The 16,904-nt window shown below is 42.9% G+C and overlaps 1 protein-coding gene across 4 annotated transcripts in view; it reads left to right on the forward strand.

The window, feature by feature from the left end:
• Positions 1–1,571: 1,571 nt before the first annotated feature.
• SYTL4 (synaptotagmin like 4) overlaps positions 1,572–16,904 on the forward strand; it is a 48,927-nt gene continuing 33,594 nt past the window's right edge. For 3 of the 4 annotated variants that reach the window (XM_046673958.1, XM_046673960.1, XM_046673961.1), the window contains exon 1: positions 1,572–1,686. The gene's annotated coding sequence lies outside the window, so the exon portion shown is untranslated. Of the gene's footprint in view, positions 1,687–2,606; positions 2,697–16,904 lie in introns of those variants that run through there. The other variant, XM_046673959.1, reaches the window with a different exon arrangement.

Here is a 16,904-nt window from a genome sequence, read left to right on the forward strand (position 1 = left end):
TCCTTAGGACACATTCATTCATTCATTATACAAATATTAGTGAGGGCCTACTATGTGCCAGGCACTATGCCAGGTGCCAAGTTTCTAACTTGGATGGCATGTTGTCATTTGCCGAGACAGGAAAGGCTGGAGTAGCAGCAAATTTAAGAGAGAAGATGGTGGGTTCAGCTTTAGATGTGCTCAGTTTGAGGTGCCTGCCAGATATCCAAGTGGAGATGTCAAGAAAGCATAAAATTACAGTTGTGGCCATATTGATGGTAATTAAAGCCAAGTGAGTGAAAGACATCCTTTAGGGAGAGAACATAGGTAGCCTAGCCCTGAAAGTGTCTGGCTTTCAGAAGTAAGACGACAGCGTGGAATCTAGAAAGGAGAATGAGGCGAGGGCAAAGGGATAGGAGGAAAACGGAAAGAGTATGGCGTCAGAGAGGCCACAGGAAGACTTTCAAGGAGGAGAAAATGTTAACAGCGTTAAATGTAGCGGAGAGGTCAAGCAAGATAAGGACTGAAAATGCCTTGTTTATTTATTTACTGACAGATTTATTGACACGGAGGTCATCGGTTGGCTATCCTGTTGAGCACAATTTCAGTGGAGTGTTGGTGAAGGAAGCCAAATTGCTGAATGAGAAGTAAGGGAATGGAGATTGCAAACGTACCTGTAAAGTACATTTCCAGTAAATTTGCCCATAAAGAGGAACTGGAGAGTCACCTAGGGTGTAGGGAGGATTTTTATTTTTAAGATGCCAGAGAGTTGAGCATGTTTAATTGCTGACGACAGATGAGAGGGATTGGAGCATGGTTAATGGCTGATGAGAAAGAGAGAGGGAAGGAGAGAGAGAGGGGGAGAGCAATCTACAATTACTAGGTAGATGCAAACATTTGAAAATCTATTGACATACATTGCTCACACGCTTTTGAAAAGGATTTTTAACCAACAGACACTCCCAGCAGCAATGATGAGAGATCTTGTTTGGTGGCCACTTTGTCATTATTGTTATAAAAACAAACAAACAATGAACCTTTGCCAAAGAATCTCATTATTGTTCTAATTTGCTTTTCTTTGATTACTAGTGAGTTGAATGTTTTAGCCAGTTGTGTTCATATGTGTGAATTTAGTCTTTTTGCCCAAAACGTTTCTATTTTAGACAGACTTTTATTTGCCATAAAAGGCCAAACGCCAAAAGTCAAAGGATCAGAATGGCATCATATTTTATCTTCTCAAACTGTATGGTCTAGAGTCTGCAACCTCTTAGTCACGAAGCCCACTGTACAGGACAGTTTGACAACTTTTGGCTCAGCGGAGCGCCAGAGGCATGTGATTTATCATCTGAGAAAGTGACCACAGATGGAAGTAAAAGGGGGGCCAGGTCTAGTCTTGGATCCCCATCCTCAGTCCTCAAGCTCCCTTTTCTAACTCTGGAGGACATTTCTCCAGTGCCTTAGGGCTGTGGCTCCCAGAGCTCCCCCGGGTGGCGCGGCCCTTCACTAAGGAGCCCGGAGCGCTGTGCGGCCCCTTTAAGAGTGCAGCTCCTCCCCGCTCTAGGGAAAGTTGCAGCTTTTTCCGCCTCCCGGGAGGGTGAACTGGGCCGGCCGCCGGCGACAAGCTGCGGTCTTCGCGGAGTCGAGACCCTCCCCTGGATCCGCAACTGGGACATCTCGCCCGCTCGCGGCACCTGTTGCAGGTGACAGGTAAGTCGGCGACTAGCGACCGCCCCTTCGCTCTGGGTCCAGGGCTCCTCCCTGGCCCCCAGCCACTCTTCGCTGCCCAAGCGCCCCCACCCCTATCATAGGGACCCGCGCCCCCCACCCCGGCCCCCGCCCTCCCGCTCTTTCCTGCTGCCCCGCTCCAGCTGACCGCCCGGCCCTCTGCCCTGTCCGCCTCTCCGGACCGCACCCCCCGCTCGTGGACTCCGTCTGCTCGGGCCGGTCCCTCCCCGCCACTTTGCTTTCCCCCGGGCCTCTTCTGGCCCTTTCCCTGGCCCACGCGTCGCTGGCGCGGGCTGTGCCCCTCTGAGCTCTGCCTCTTCCCTGCCTCGCCTCGCGCCTGCGGCCGGCTTTTCCCGCCTGCCTGCCAAGCAGGGGTAGCCCGAGGGCTGGCCCCGGGGGCGTGGGCGGCCGGGCTCCTGCGGGCGCTGCGCCCTCGGAGGCGTCCAGTCCCCTTTCCGGCGGGTCCGCTCACCGCGCCGGGGCCGGCGCGCGGGGGCTCGGCCGCGCTGCTTCCGGACCTCGACGGCGCTGTCGGCTTCCCTGGCCTCGCTCTGCCCGCCTCAGGTAAGGGCTGGAGGCCGCCTGGCCCCGAGTCCTGCCTCAGTGGACTCCCTCTGCGCTTGGGACGGGGGCCGGCTGTGCTCGGGAGCTCGGGCTGTATCTTGCCACCCTTCGGGCAGCCTGCGGGGATTGGCTCCTGGAGGGGCGTCCCCAGAGCCCTCAGAAGGGGCCCAGAACGCTCTGTGTTTTGTGATCGTTTGCAAAGGGGCAGAAAGATGTTCCTCCAGCCCTTAACGTTGCATGAGATGGTTGGGTTTTTTGGTAGTGAAACCATTTGGTTAGAATTCTGGCGACTTGAATAGGTGGTCTGTTTCTCATTAACTAACATTTTCTTTCCCCAGTACCCTGCCTTTTCAGGACCAGAGGACCTAGCATTCCAGAATACTGCTTTTGGCAGAGTTGACCCCAGACGTTGTACATTTGGGACAGAAGTTAGTCTTCAGTACATCCTGGACCTCCTATTTTTAACTGGCTTGTTTTCTGCTCTTTCAGCTCCCTACCCTCACCCCTCATAAATCCATTAATATTAAGGTTTTAATGACCTAATGTGTTTACCGCTAGTCTGTGGAGAGAGCAATGTTTAATGCAAAGAGTTGAGTCCCTGATGAAATTTTTTGTCATAGTGGTAGTTGTTGTTTTAGCACCTGCTGGAAATCCTAGTAGAAAAAGACCACTAACTTCGCTTGTGAGACTGTCCCTGGCAGGACGTGAACATTTCTGGTAAGGTAATTTGAGGTGCCTCACTCTAGGTCCAGGTAGTGAAGTGAAGTTTGGAGGCCTGTTCAGGCATAATCTGTGCGGTAGGTAGCTTTCTGGTTGATGCTCTCTGAGCTTTTCCCCTTAAAGGCTGCTACTCATAATGGTTGTAAGAATCCATTGAGCCGGGTGCTGCGAAAAATTCTATACGTAGTTATGTCGTATAATCCTCATGGTAGCTCTATGCACTATAATTATAATCATGTTATGATGAAAAGGAGATTCTGAGAGGTTAAGTGCCTTGCCCCAAATCACCCGACTGGTGAGGGGCAGAGCTGGGCCATCTGACTCCAGGACTTGTGTTCTTATCCCCTGTCACACCACCTGTGCTGTCTTAGATGTTAGGAACACTAAGTAGCTCACGGGTGAGGACTAAGTGATTAAAAATTTCTCTTTTGAGGGCTGGCCGGTGGGTGGCGCAGAGGTTAAGTTTGCACGTTCCGCTTTGGCGGCCCGGGGTTAGCTGGTTCAGATCCCGGGTGCGGACATGGCACCGCTTTGCAAAAGCCATGCTGTGGTAGGCATCCCACGTATAAAGTAGAGGAAGATGGGCACAGATGTTAGCTCAGGGCCAGTCTTCCTCGGCAAAAAGAGGAGGATTGGCGGTAGTTAGCTCAGGGCTAATCTTCCTCAAAAAAAAATTTTTTTCCCTTCCGAGCTGAAGCATAAGTTTTGGTCCTTGACGCCACCTCAGATGCACTGCGGAGGCTTTGGACCACTTACCTCACTGGTATCTTACCCACTTCCCCACTTTACTTCCCACATGGGCCAATTGCCACGTTGCCACTATAGGTACACACCCCTGAATGTACCCGCTGAGTGAAACCTCTGGGGCTCTCAGCTCAGTAGTAATTGTCCTGGAGTTAAGAGAGTGTAGCTTTGGATTCCAGGGATGTGTGGCTGACTCAACGCCTTCCTTTCCTGCTGGCTAGGGGAGAAATGAGAGTGTGGGAAGTGATAAGGATTTCCCAGCAGCCAGACCAGACAGCCTGAGGGTGAGTGTGTGCTGGGGATAGATGGAGTACCTTAAGCAGGGACAGTCCAGGAGAAAATGTCCTCCCTGATCCCATTTCTGGGCCTTTGCTCAAGCTGCCTCCCCCCCTTTTTTCCTGAAAAGATAACTTGCCGCTCAGACTCACTCCCCTACCATTATTTCCTATTCATCTCTCAGGATTTAGCACTGAAGTCACCTCCTTTGGGACAACCTTACTAAACACGATTCCTTCTCTTAAGCAGAATTACCAGTTATCCTGTGTCCTAAAGCACTTTACTTACACCTTAGGAAAGCCCTTAACACCACTCTTAGTTGTTTTTCCACCTGCCTTCCCTAACTACCCTATTTAAACTTGCAACCCCTTCCCTGAACGTTCCATATGCCTCTCCTCTACTATGTTACTCCAGTGTAACGTACTGTGTATTTTATTCATCTTTCTTCCTTATTGTCTGTTCCTCTTCCCCCTCCATAATGTAAATTCCATGTGGGCAAGGATTTCTGTCTGTTTTATTCACCAGTGGACCCCAGCACTCAAAACAGAGGCTGGCACATCGTAAGTGCTTACTAATATGTGTTAAATGAATTAATGAATGACTTTACCTTTCTACGAATTGGCCATCTTTTGTGATCTCCTGGACCTGAAACCAAGTGTCCCCAGTCTGTCACCCTACACCTGTGAGGTTGCCTCAGGCCCACTTCTCAGCCAGCTTTCCTTCTACTGAGTTTTGCTTTGAGATTGCATTCCTGATGACACCTTTGACCTAGTTGGAAGTACTTCCTCTCTCTTTTTTTAAGGCATGAGACTCTGAATGAAAACTTCTAAAGTTTAAAGTGGGAGTGTAAAGATGCTGTGCTTCTTGCGGGTAGGAAGGGGGCTGCCCTGAGAGGAGGGGGTGTGGATTGTCAGATGTTTTGAGGCATTTTAGGCATTTGGTATAAGTGTAAGTAAGAAGCTGGAGAAAGTTACCGTGCACTAGGGGAGTGAACAGTCCAAAAGGATAAAAGATGCCGCCAATTAAGCTTCTGACCGCAAGTCACCCTTAGCCTTTTAGGCATGAGGTAGTTATCGGATTATGAATTTTATGAAAAAGCCATTGCTGAGTGCTACTTGGTAGTACTTGACTAGTTTTATACTAGGAGAATTGTGCCGTGTGAGGAAACCACTATGTAACATAAAAGAAAAAAAGCACTATTCTGTTTAAAGGTTTAAATGTATTTTGAAATATTCAGAAAGAAAAAAAGGCTACAAGCCCTTAAAAGATAGGCTTGGAAGGAGCTGGGCCCTTGTTACGGTGGTAAATATGTGATTCTCCACCATTTGATGTATGTTGACTTCTTTGAAACTGGAGTTTGTACAAAACACTTCTACTCAGCCCCCTCTTCTACTGAATTTATCTCCCCAACTTCTGAACGTTGGAGTGATGCAGGGCTCAGTGCACGGACTTTTCTCCATCCAGAATCTTCCTAGAAGCACTCCTCCAGCCCCATGGCTTTAAATACCATCTGTCTATACACTTGATCACTCCCACCTTTATGTCTCTGACCCAAGCCTTTCTTCTAAGCTGCAGCCTGTTGTATCCAATGGCCTATTCGATGTCTCTCTTGGATGTCAGATAGACCTCTCAAACGTAACATGGCCAAACAGGACTCCTGATTCCTTTCACATCCCCAGCCCCTTCCCTCGGCCTCCCTTATGTCAGTAAAATAGAACCATCATCCATTCAGTTGCTCAAACCAAGAGCCTAGGGTCACCCTTGATTCCTCTCTTTCACTCCCCCCATCCAATTCGTCAGCAAGTCCTGTTGACCTGAGCTTCCAACTGTGTCACATTCTGCCACGTGTCTCCATCTCCTCTGCCTATCCCTCTAGTCCAAGCCACCACAGGTTGCAAAGCATATCTTTGTACAGTGCTTGAGGATGGCTATAGATATAGCTGTGCACACACACAGTTCTGTGGGATAGCTTTCTAGTGGGAGAATTGTTGGGTCAAAGGATATGTACACTAAAAAATGTGAATAGGCACCGCCAAAGTGACATCCAAGAGGGTTTAACTCTCTCTGTTGAGACTGCTTTTCCTCATGCCCTTGCTGAGGATAGACAGTCTTTTTAATTTTTGTCAGTGTGATAGGGGAAAAATAATACTGAACTGATGTAACTTGCATTCTCTGATCACTGAACACTGAGTGAGGCTCAGTATCTTTTCATGTGTGTTAACTAGTTGTATTTTTCCTGACACTTGCTCCTTACTATCCTTTGCACATTTTCCTTTTGGGTTATGTGTTTAGTTTGTTTATAAGAACACTATTTATTAGGGATATTTACCCTTTGCCTGTTATATAGTGCAAGTTTTTTCCCCTCTCATCTGTCATATGTCATAACTTTGTTCATGATGTGTACCCCTCTTGTAATAAGATAAAACATACTATAAAACATTTAAAAAACACGTTCATTAGATTTGGCAATTAGGAGGTCAGTGACGACATCAGTGCAGCAGGAGGAGAGAAGGCAGATTGTAGAGGGTTGAGGAGTAAGCATGGAGAAGGACTGATGAGGACTATGGTATACCCTTTGAAGAGGCTTGACTATGGCTCTGATGGGAAGGAGAGAGTGTTTCTGATAGACAGTAGGGCACAGGGGACAAGAACATGTTGTTAATTTTGTTTTGTTTTAAATATGGGAGAGAGATGAGCCCATGTATGTGTAGATGGCACAGAGCTTGATGAGGCACGGTCACAGAGGAGGCAGGAGTATGGGGGCTCCAGAGTGAAAGAGGTAAAAAGACTGGCTTTCCAGAAAGGGAGGTAGCTCTTCCATTGAGACAGGAGGGAAAGAGGGCAGGACTGGTGAAGCTGTGAAGAAGGCAGGAGCTATGGAAGCACAGGATTTTGAGGGCGGTCCCATCTGACAAGAGCAGTGAGGCATTGGAATAGCGTTTGAGAGGGATGAAAAGAGGAGGTCTTTAGAGGCATACCATCCAGCTTGCCACATCACAGTGAGCCAGGAAAGGCTTGGGTACCTTGAATTTGTCTCTGCCCCAAGTCCCAGAACCCTGTATCCATTCTCTTCTGTGGCACTCATCAGCCCAGGTGTAGAAACAAGGTAGACAATCTAGTTTGGGGGATCTTTCTGGGTGGCTGGGACAGAAAGATAAGAAGGCAGGAGATTGGACAGTGCTGGTGTAATAGTTGAAGTGATGGACCACAGTGGCTTTCATATCTGTGACTATCTAAACCTACCTTGAACTTGAATAATTCTTAAGAATTGGAAAATTTCCATGGTGTCTACACTATTTATTGTTTGTAGCTCTCTCAATTCAGGAATCAGAATAGTTTTAGTATCAATGTCTTTAAACTGTTGCTTTCAGCTTGTCAGAAAGCACTGGTTGATTTACTGAGGGCCTACAATATGCCAGTTTCTAGGCTAGGTAGTGGAGAAGATAGACACTGGCCTGTTTTTCATGAGACTTATCTCAGCAGGGGAGGTATATGTTAAACAGTGTATCACGTAATCAATGATTTAATTGCAATTGTGATAAGTTCTATGAAGTTCAGCTTTTTAGAAATCAAATCATCCCATTGCTTTCTCCAACATCTTTTACCAATTTACATTTGCCGACAAAGTATGAGTTCCTCTTTTGTCTTCCCTTTTTAAAATTGAATATTCTCTTTTTAAAAGTTTGCTGAATTGATAAGCAAACATAAAATATCTTTATTACCAGTAAGAGGGAAACTTTTTCTTTTTTACGTCTATTGGCCATTTGATCCTCCTCCTTCAAGAATTATCTGTTCATGCTGTTTGTCTGTTGGTTATTTTCCTCTCCTTGTTTTTAGTAGAGCTCTCTTTCCATGTTTAAAACCATGAAGCACCCCCCCCTCTCTCCTCTCTTAACTCTGGAAACACTAAAATATATTTTACCCAGTCTCTGGCCATTCTTTTTTGATCTCCTTTGAACTTGTTTTTTTACCTACTTTGGAAATATTGGTCTGCTTAGGAATCTGACTACATTTTTATTATTTGACCAAATAAACGATAACATTCAAGTCTTCTGTTCTGCTCTGCACATCCCATTCCCCTGAGGTAACAATATTAAATTTGTATCTCTTTCCAGAAATTTTCCATGCATACATAAAATATTTCCTTCTTTCCTTCCATCCATCCATCCATCTATCCTTCCATCCTGTCTGCACTTATATGTTAAAAAATACAAATGGAATAATAATATATATGTTTTGCAATGTATTTTTTACTTAGTATTTGTGGCAAGCTTTCAATATATAGAGCTACTTCTTTCTTTTTAATAGCAATATAGTATTCCATTATATGTATGTACCATAATTTATTTAATCAGTTTCCTTTTGATAGATATTTAAATTATTGTATAATTTTTTTGCTGGTTCACACACTGAGCATCCTTATGATATATATTTGTGCGTCTACTTGAATATCAGTAGGATAAGTTTTTCAAAATGGAATGTCTCCATTAAAAAATGGTCAGTGGTGCTGAAGATTCAGGGAAGTCTAGGAAGATAAAGACTGGGAACTGTCCATTGGATTTAGGAGGTTCTTGGTGACTTTAATGAGAGCAATTTCGGGGAGGGAGTGTGGTGAGTTGAGAAATGACTGGGGAGATGAGGGAGTGGAGGCAGCGAATATGGACAATTCCTTGGAGAAATTTGGCTCTGAAGAGCAGAGAGAGGGTGGTTAGGGGAAGGGTTGCAATCCAGAGAAGCTTTTTTTTTTTTTTTTAAATTTAGGAGACATTTAGATGTCTTTAAAGGCTGATGGGAAGGAAGGGATAATTGTAGAGGTAAGTCCTTACAGGGAAAAGTCCTTATGCCAGCCGGGAGAGGATCCACAGTGAGGTCGAGGGATTACCCTTAAACAAGAGGAAGGACATTACGGTAGGGAAGAACAAAAAGTGAACAGATATAGATGGAAATAAAGCTTATAGATTTGGTGGCAGGAAGTTGTCTGAGGGCACTTATATTTATGATGTAAGAGGAAAGGTCATCTCTTAGAGCAGGAGTTGAGGTGGGGCAAGGTTTGGGTTGAAGATTGGAGGTGCTTGAGGAAGGTTTGAAATAGTTATCGTGGCAGACAGGAGAGCAAGCTAGGACAAGGGAGGCATAGCTGGAGTGTCAGGCAGTGTTGAGGTGAGCTTGGTGACCAAGAATTCACGTTCATAATCATCTACCAGGTTGTGATTTTTTTCTCCAGTACATCTCGGTCTCAGTGCAGGCATAAAGCACAATAGTTGGGCTCCTCCAGGGTTATGTTTTTATCAGATATTTGAGTGAAAATGGGTTTGTTAAAGATATTGACAAGAGTGCAGTTGAAACAGTAGAATTCAAACTGTCTAGGAAAGGAGTGTACAGGAAGGAGCTGACAGGGTGAAAGCAGACGGGTCTGTGGAAGACTCTCTCCCCCCATGAGGTCTGACAACTGATGTGGGGCTTGGGAAAGTCACTGAGTGGACAGGCGAGGGGGTTGTAGTCAGAGTGGAGCATGTGAATTAATGATATCAAAAGTGGAGAAGTCCTGGGTGATAAGGTCTTGGGTATGGCTAAATATGGTAAATGGTATTTTTGATGCCAGCTCATTCTTTTAACAAATATTTATCATGTGCATCTTATGTACCAGACAGTGCTCTAGACACTGACGTACAGACATGAACAAAACACAGCCCCTTCTCTCAGACAGCTTTCTGTCTAGTGGGGGAGATTATTCATTTTCATAAAGTAAAAGGGCATGCTCATTGATATGCTGATTACTGAATGTTTAGTTCTGTTTAGAACTAATAATAATGCCAAGGCCAAATATTTACATCTATGGGGCTAGGAAAGTCCATCTAGACATTTCGAATGTCTTGCTTTATTGTAAGGTATATTAAGTGAATTATGAAAATTCATACCTCTTCTCCCTTTAGAACTTTTTATGGTGCTTTCATATGCTGTGTCAGAATTGAACATAAAACAAATGCATACATATGTGATTTGGACATTTTAGCAGTTTTAAATTTTTTATGCTTTAGTGTTTTATTAATATTAGGACATTGCTCCTGGCTGTAGACCAGATGTTGGTAATGCATGTACTAATCTTGTTCTGGGGATTTGATGTAACGTGTAAAGCAATTATGGTGAAGCAGTTTAGGAGGGAAAGAGGGCTTGCAGTACGTTAATATTTTACCTTTATTTTATATTCTACAATTTATACCTACTCTTTTGTGTACATATACTCATGCATATATTCATTAAAATTTTATTTGGAAGAAATTAACATATATTTTATGTCTTATAGGGCTTAAATAACACCTTAAAATTATCTGCCACATATATAGCTCAATTTAAGTTCAACCACACGTTATTTGATTGTGTTTAAGGTTTCTGTGGCCATAGCTACATCACAGCGTCCCTAAAATTAAAAAAGACACCAAATGCATGAAATCACAGTTACGTGTGAAGATGGGCTGGATTAGTCACAAACCATCATGATTTCTCATTTACGGGGACTGCGTGGGTGATTTTCAGGTGACGTGGCCTACAAGAAATATTAGATGCTAGCTAGAGTTCAGTGTAGAAATCCCCACCATCTGTGACCCTGACAGGAGAAGAGGGTCGACCCCTGCGGAGGTGCTGGTTTATCAAAGCTTGTTGACTAAGGAAGGATAATGGTGTTCCATCTGGTGATGAGGCCTATTGAAAAATGACAATGTGTCTGCTCTCACCAGACTTTAAAAAAATTGTTTTATGCATATAAATGACCTGGATTTAAAATATTCTGTACCCTTAGTGGAGGATTTTCTGTCTTTTTAAGCTTTTGGGCTGCTAAAGAAAGGAACTTTGGCAGAGAAGAGGAGGAACTGGCCATCTTTCACCCCATCAAGCTCATGCGGCTCTTGTGAGCCTGCCTGGCTCACGTGAGAGGAAGCCCCAAGTCTAGGTCTTGCAAGCTGGAAAGCCAAATGGGATTTGTCTTAATATACGCATTTCCCCTGTTGCCAAGGGGGGTTTTGGGCACATGGTCTCGTTTTTATGATCTTTTCTACTTACCTCCATGTACCACATTTGTGGAGATCTGCCTTCTAGGAATGGTGGTAGGTTCAAGATGCCTGGAGTTGCTGAGGAGGAGGAAAAAAGTGTGAAATAGGAAAATAAGACCACATTTTCATGTATCCAAAGAACCACTCTGCAGGAGAAATATATATATTAAGACATCCAGCTTCCCTCTAGGACTTACTTTAGAGAAGCATGTATCATTTTAAGTGGGAATTTCCTCAAACCATTTATGAACGGAATTTGGTGGTATTTGAAAGGCAGTCATGTGGATTTAATCTGGAGGAAAGTCCCCATCTGTGATTCTGAGAGCTAACAAAAGAGATTATATTTTAGTTATTCTCCCCTTTACGCTCCTACCATCGTTCAGAAGGGATGTCTGTCCTGGATGCAGAGAAGGGGTCCTTTCGCATGTGTAGAGTTGCTCTGAGCTTGTTAGACCTTGCATGGGGAGGTCAGGGAACTGAGGTGGTAAACTGGACCGAGGGCCTCTCCAACATTCATCTGTTATTAGCTGAGGACTTTTAAAAAACTCTACCTCTGGTTCCTGAGGGTAGGATGTCCCCCTTTCCAAATATTACCATGTACAAGCAACATTATCAGAATATTAAGAGACCGTATAGCGTAGTGGGTAAGAGCTCAGGCTCTGGTACCAGACTGCCAGGGTTCAGAAACCAGACTGTCACTTATAGGGTGTATGACCTTGGGCAAGTGATTTGTTCGACGTGTGCTTTAGTTTCCTCTTTGGTACAATGTGGTAGTATAGTACCTACCTCAAAATATGGTTGTGAGAACTAAATGACTCCATGTACATAAAATGCTTAGAAAAGTGCCTGGTCTATAGTAAGCATTATGGAAGTGTTAACTGCTCTCATCATCATCATCATCTTCTTTATCTTCATCAGTTGGTGCATATCTTAAAAGGAGCTAAAACTGCAAAATGCCTCAGTACATTTAAACTCCACTTTTGTAGAACCTATTTTGAAAAAGATCGTGGCGGGCAAAAGAACCTTAGTGCAAAACCAAAATCAGAATCTTGTAAAATTGAGAGCTAGTTATAGATTTCTCATTGTTAGGGGAAAGTAAAAAACTACTCGGCTACCAATAACACTTTTGAGAATGGCCCCCGGTGTTGGCAGGCCTGGGCATGTTGTGTGCAGTGTGCTTGTGCTCCCTGGGAGGGCTGGTGCGGATCTAGACCCCACCGGCCCCTGGGAACCTCAGCTGCCCTTTGGTTTTGGAGTCTTGATTCTGACGACACTACTTTGTCCCCGCTCTTGTTTGCCTTGTTTTTGATCCTGTTTTTTAAATGTATGCTGTTTTGTGATGTTTTATGTATCTTTGTAAGTCACTTTAAGTCCTGTCTGGAACAGTGTATAAATAAATATCTTTTAAACCGATCATATCAAGTTACTAACATATGCTTAATATTTATGTTTGTCAGCCTACCTCCATGCAGAGAGGTTACGGTGACTTTCCATCTGGGCAAGACTACTGATTAGATTTCTCAAATTTCATAGCAAGAAATCAAAACAGCCATATGCTTATATGTTTTCCAAAGCATATGGTTAATAATAATTAAAACTAAACAGGTACCAGGATTAGGTGTTTATCCTAGATCAGGCATGATGTTATGCCCTTTACACACGATGTCTCCTTGAATCTTTACAGCCTTAGGCAGGAGCTCTTATTTTTAATCACCATTCTTTACAAATGGGGAAACTGAGACTCAGGGAGGCCGAAGGTCACATAGCTAAAAAGTAGTGAAGCTATAATTTGAAGCCCAGTAGTCTGGCCCCAGATCCAGTGCTCGAAGGCACTATTCGCTGCTATCCTGCTCTTAATTAGGAATTGAGTATATCAGAACCCCGAGTCCTAGTAGAAGAGGCTGTTCTGTGTTAAAGAACAGTCACAGGTCCTGTAGATTTTACCTCAGTGTTATGTCTTCAATATGCCCCTTTCCATCTCTACCACCACTGCCCTCTACTCTGGGCTCTCATCGTCTTCCCCCTGGATTTATACCACTGCCTCCTCAAATCTATATTCTGCGTAACTGTCAGAGTGATTTAACAAGTCCTCGCCTTACCTAAAACTCTTCAATGGTTCCCATGGTCAATGGCTAATTATCCATGTTTCTGAGCATAGCATATGAAGCCCCTTCTCCCACGTGGTATGATCCCCACCTGCCTCTTCCACAGCCTCCCTTACAATTTACTGTCCAGGATCACTGCACTCTTGCCCATACCACGTTGCTTCATGCCTCCATGCTTTTGTAAATGCTGTGCGCCCTACCTGGTTAACCAGCTGGTACACATTATTTACAACCAGTTCATGTGCTGCTGTTGGTGTCTCTTTCTAGACCCCTTTCCACAAGTTGGAGGAGGTGCCCCACCTTGGTATTCTCATAATACCCTGTGAGTGTATTTCTTTGATTACCATGTTCATTTATGATTATCCATTTAAGTATCTCCTTCAATAAATTGTGAACTCTTTGTGGTCAGGGACTACGCATTCTTCTTTTATCCTTAGCCAGATAGCACAGCACTTAGCACATAGTTGGCCCTCCTAACCAGTGAGCATTCTGTAAACAGTACAGAATACAGAGCTCCAAGTCAGGGAAAGAAGTAGGATTTTGAAGGCCTCAAAGCACACATTCAGAGATAACTACTGGGACAGCAGAGGGAGGTCTCACAGAAGAATCTTTGGGGCTAGATATATTTACATTATTTAATCCAGGAGCCAGAAGGGGCTTGGGGGGTTGGGAGTGGGGGTCTATATCCAAAGACAACTTGGAAAGATGTGAGAAACCAGACTTGGCAGCTTTGCAGTTGAAGCTTTTACCTTAAATTTGTCTGAGTGGCCTTGACTGGATATAACACACATTTTAATAAACAAATTTAGAGTTGCTTTCTTGGAGGGGCATCACCCTAAAATTGAAAGGAACAGTTGATAAAATAACCAACACAGCACCCCAATGTAAACATTTTCTTGACTGTAAGCAATGTGGCATGCTCACTCAGTTGTTACCAACCAAAAAGATGTTACCAGTTGGTACCTTTGGGCATAGGTGGCTGGATCCAAATAAGGGGATTTAGGGGAGCCCTGCATCCCTGGAAGCTTTCTTTTCTACATGGAGTCTTTTTAATTTTTTTTTGTTTTGGAAGATTAGCCCTGAGCTAACTGCTGCCAGTCCTCTTCTTTTTTCTGAGGAAGACTGGCCCTGAGCTAACATCCGTGCCCATCTCCTCTATTTTATATGTGGGACGTCTGCCGCAGCATGGCTTGATAAGTGGTGCCACGTCTGCACCAGGATCCGAACAGGTGAACCCTGGGCTGCTGAAAGGGAACGTACGCACTTAACTGCTGCGCCACCTGGCTGGCCCCTTTTTAAATTTTTTTGTAAGTTCTGCAGACTCACCGCATAACCTGTTTTGGTTTCCTTTTTCTGTACTCTACAATCCACTCTCTCCCCTTTAGATTTTCAAATAATTAGTTTTTTTTTTTTTTCCAAAGGAGGCTGGATTTTGCTAGCCTATGGGGCTGTGCTTCATCTCTGTTTTGGAAATCCATACTTATAATAGGTGTTAATTCTGACAGTGCTTTATATTGGTCTGCTTCAGATACTGTAATTGTCCTGGTCACAATTAGTTAATAGAGCCCACTTTGGAATGTACTTTATGGTAGTACAAATCCTTATTCATTGTGTTGTCCCGCTTGCATCAGGACAACTGCATTACAGTCATTAGAATGGCTTATTCTTTCCTAATTAACATACATCGTAACTATATCTAAGCAGAATCATGATAACATATGGTGATTTGTTAGAATGGTTTCCCTTCACCCTCCTTTAAGCAAAGGGTTTCCCAACTTCTTTGATCACTCTCCCTTACCACCAAAAATTTTCATCACCCCTAATATACACGTTTATTTATAAACTGTATATTTACCGCTGTACTATTATATATTATAAAGTATTCACAAAAGTGAAATAGAGAAGGATGAGATGAAATAAACACTTTAAAATTAATTTTAATATTTATTAATGGTTTAATAATCTTTGCTCTCATTTTGGTGAGAGCAATGATGTTAAGTGTGCTTCATTTAAACAAAATCTTGGTGTATAGCAGTGATATTGTGTGCTTCATTTAAACAAAATTTTGGTTTATGATACAGCTACTTGAAGGTTTCATTCTGAGTTCTGTTTATTTTTTTAATTTATTTATTTTTATAAAGATTGGCACCTGAGCTATTATCTGTTGCCAGTCTTCTTTTTTTAAAATTCTTCTTCTCCAGAAAGCCCCCCAGTACGTAGTTGTATATTCTAGTTGCAGGTCCTTTTAGTTGAGCTATATGGGACGCCACCTCATCATGGCTTGGAGCGGTGCTAGGTCCACCCCCAGGATCCGAACCAGTGAAGCCCTGGGCCGCCCAGGCAGAGCACGCGAACTTAACCACTCGGCCACAGGGCCAGCCCCTCTGTTTATTTTTATACTTGATTTTAGTGACTGTCATAGCTGAAAAAGAAACTTCACAAAACATATACATCTAAAAATAAAAGAAGTACATCATTAGATGTACTTACTAAATAATGGTACTCATATTATAATTCTGGGAAGCAATTATACAAATGTTTTAGTGCTAGTCCATCTTCCTTGCTCTGAGCATGCTGACTTTTCACATTTTTAACAAGTAGAACAAAACTTACTGAAATTCTTCATTTGGATGAGTTGGAAGGTAAAACATATCTTTTAGGCAACAAAATAATAATGGAAACTTTTGTTTTAGATTCCACATATAAGTGAGATCATACGGTGTTTGTCTTTCTCTGACTGACTTATGTCACTTAGTATAAAAAACCAAGCTCACAGGTAGAGAGAACTGATTGGTGCTTGCCAGAAGTGGTGGGTGGGGAGTTGGGAGGTGGGCAAAATATGTGAAGGTGGTCAAAAAGTACAAACTTCCAGTTATAAAATAAGTAAGTCATGGGGATGTAATGTACAACATGGCTACTATGGTTAATAATACCGTATTGCATATTTGAAAGTTGCTGAGAGAATAAATCTTAAAAGTTCTCATCACAAGAAAAAATTCTGTATGTGTGGTGACGGATGTTAACTAGACTTTTGTGGTTATTCTTTCACAATATATACAAATATTGAATCGTTGTGTGGTACACTTGAAACTAGTATGATGTTGTATGTAAATTATACCTTAATAGAAAAAGTAATAATGGAAACATTTTCAAATCTACTGTGTATTATTTATTCTCTATTAAAAAAAACCCCTTTGACATAAAACATTTTACTGTTTGAATGTATTTAAGGTCTCCTACTGTCCTGTAGGTTTTCTGGGATTGTAAAACTTCTGATTACAAGAAGGTTTAGTTACATTTAAACTTAAAAGTTAAAAAAAATTTTGTTGAGGTGTAATTTACATACAGTAAACTGTACATATTTAAAGTATGCAGTTGATAAATTTTGACATCTGTATAACCATAAAACCATTACGAAAATCAAGATAGTAAACATATCTATCACCTTCAAAAGTTTCCTTGTACTATTTTGTAATCCTTCCTTCCTGTCCCTCACTGTGTCCTACCCCCACATCTTTCAAAGGGCAGAAGTTTTTGATTTTAATAAAGTCTCATTTCTCAAGTTCTGGATCATGTTTTAGGTGTCGTATCTAAGAAATCTTTAGATTTTTTGCATATGGATATCCAGCACCATTTGTTGAAAAGACTATCATTTCTCCACTGAATTCCCTTCACTTGACTACTGTAGATTATGATAAGTCTTGAAATCAGGTTAAGTTTTCCAACTTGGTTTTACAGATGTTTG

Source organism: Equus quagga, chromosome 10 (genome assembly GCF_021613505.1).
Source record: "Equus quagga isolate Etosha38 chromosome 10, UCLA_HA_Equagga_1.0, whole genome shotgun sequence".
In the NCBI taxonomy this organism is placed as follows: Eukaryota; Metazoa; Chordata; class Mammalia; order Perissodactyla; family Equidae; genus Equus; species Equus quagga.